The sequence below is a fragment of the Hydractinia symbiolongicarpus genome, chromosome 7 (genome assembly GCF_029227915.1).
Source record: "Hydractinia symbiolongicarpus strain clone_291-10 chromosome 7, HSymV2.1, whole genome shotgun sequence".
Classification (NCBI taxonomy): domain Eukaryota; kingdom Metazoa; phylum Cnidaria; class Hydrozoa; order Anthoathecata; family Hydractiniidae; genus Hydractinia; species Hydractinia symbiolongicarpus.
The window spans coordinates 23459935-23462426 of record NC_079881.1 but is presented as its reverse complement, the minus strand read 5'-3'; positions in this window follow the sequence as shown (position 1 = coordinate 23462426).

Below are 2492 nucleotides of genomic sequence, written 5' to 3'. Positions count from 1 at the left end.
GCTAAATACATGTTGGTACAAATATGTGACGCAACTGTTGTAACTCAAAGGGACTGACACCGTTATAAAGTCAGTGAAATGTAGTATTTGAAACTGTCTCTATTTCTTTAGCGCGCGCTAACGGCTAGGATTGGTCCCACAGTAAAAACTGATTTTTTTATCTTAATTTGTAAATGAATCGCTACCACAGCGCCAAATGTAATCGCTGAGTTTCGGTAATCAAGTCAAATTAAGAAGAATGTTATTCCTTGGAGACCAATTGGCTCATTTAACACATTTATAAGGTCGCAGTCCAGAATCAGTTCTATTAATTCCCACAGTCAATCGTTTCACTGTTAAAAGCAATACAACTTAGTAATATCGGAAGAAAATCACTAAATAAATGTTGGGACAAATATGTGACGCAACCGTTGTAACTCAAACGGATTGACACCGTTAGAAAGTCAATGAAAGGTAGTTTTTGAAACTGTCTCTATCTCTTCAGCGCGAGCTAACGGCTAGGATTGGTCCCACAGTAAAAAATGACTTGTTTATCTTAATTTTGTAATAAAGCGCTACCACAGTGACCAGTGTAATCGCTGAGTTCCAGCAATCATGTCAAATTAGGAAGACTGTTATTTCTTGAAGTCCAATTGTCTCGCTTTCACATTTATAAGGTCACAGTCCAAAATCAGTTCAATTAAGTCCCACAGTCAATCGTTTCACTGTTAAAAGCGATTGAACCTAGTAGTAGCGGAAAAATATTGCTAAATACATGTTGGTACAAATATGTGACGCAACTGTTGTAACTCAAAGGGACTGACACCGTTAGAAAGTCAGTGAAATGTAGTATTTGAAACTGTCTCTATTTCTTCAGCGCGCACTAACGGCTAGGATTGGTCCCACAGTAAAAACTGATTTTTTTATCTTAATTTGTAAATGAATCGCTACCACAGAGCCTAATGTAATCGATAAATTCCGGCAATCATGTCCAATTAAAAAGAATGTTATTCCTTGGAGACCAATTGGCTCATTTATCACATTTATAAGGTCGCAGTCCAGAATCAGTTCTATTAATTCCCACAGTCAATCGTTTCACTGTTAAAAGCAATACAACTTAGTAATATCGGAAGAAAATCACTAAATAAATGTTGGTACAAATATGTGACGCAACCGTTGTAACTCAAACGGATTGACACCGTTAGAAAGTCAATGAAATGTAGTTTTTGAAACTGTCTCTATTTTTTCAGCGCGAGCTAACGGCTAGGAGTGGTCCCACAGTAAAAAATGACTTATTTGTCTTAATTTTTTAATAAAGCGCTACCACAGCGCCCACTGTAATCGCTGAGTTCCAGCAATCATGTCAAATTAAGAAGAATGTTATTTCTTGTAGTCAAACTGCCTCATTTATCACATTTATAAGGTCAAAGTCCAAAATCAGTTCAAATAAGTCCCACGTTCAATCGTTTCACTGTTAAAAGCGATTGAACCTAGTAGTAGCGGAAAAATATTGCTAAATACATGTTGGTACAAATATGTGACGCAACTGTTGTAACTCAAAGGGACTGACACCGTTAGAAAGTCAGTGAAATGTAGTATTTGAAACTGTCTCTATTTCTTCAGCGCGCGCTAACGGCTAGGATTGGTCCCACAGTAAAAACTGATTTTTTTATCTTAATTTGTAAATGAATCGCTACCACAGCGCCAAATGTAATCGCTGAGTTTCGGTAATCAAGTCAAATTAAGAAGAATGTTATTCCTTGGAGACCAATTGGCTAATTTATCACATTTATAAGGTCGCAGTCCAGAATCAGTTCTATTAATTCCCACAGTCAATCGTTTCACTGTTAAAAGCAATACAACTTAGTAATATCGGAAGAAAATCACTAAATAAATGTTGGGACAAATATGTGACGCAACCGTTGTAACTCAAACGGATTGACACCGTTAGAAAGTCAATGAAAGGTAGTTTTTGAAACTGTCTCTATCTCTTCAGCGCGAGCTAACGGCTAGGATTGGTCCCACTGTAAAGAATGACTTGTTTATCTTAATTTTGTAATAAAGCGCTACCACAGTGACCAGTGTAATCGCTGAGTTCCAGCAATCATGTCAAATTAGGAAGACTGTTATTTCTTGAAGTCCAATTGTCTCGCTTTCACATTTATAAGGTCACAGTCCAAAATCAGTTCAATTAAGTCCCACAGTCAATCGTTTCACTGTTAAAAGCGATTGAACCTAGTAGTAGCGGAAAAATATTGCTAAATACATGTTGGTACAAATATGTTACAGAACCGTTGTAACTCAAACGGACTTATACCGCTAGAAAGTCAATGAAATGTGGTCTTTGGAACTGTTCCTATTTATTCAGCGCGTGGTAACGACCAGTATTGGTCCCACAGTAAGAAAAGACTTATTTATCTAAATTTTTATATAAATCGCTACCACAGAGCCTAATGTAATCGATGAATTCCGGCAATCATGTCAAATTAAGAAGAATGTTATTCCTTGGAGAC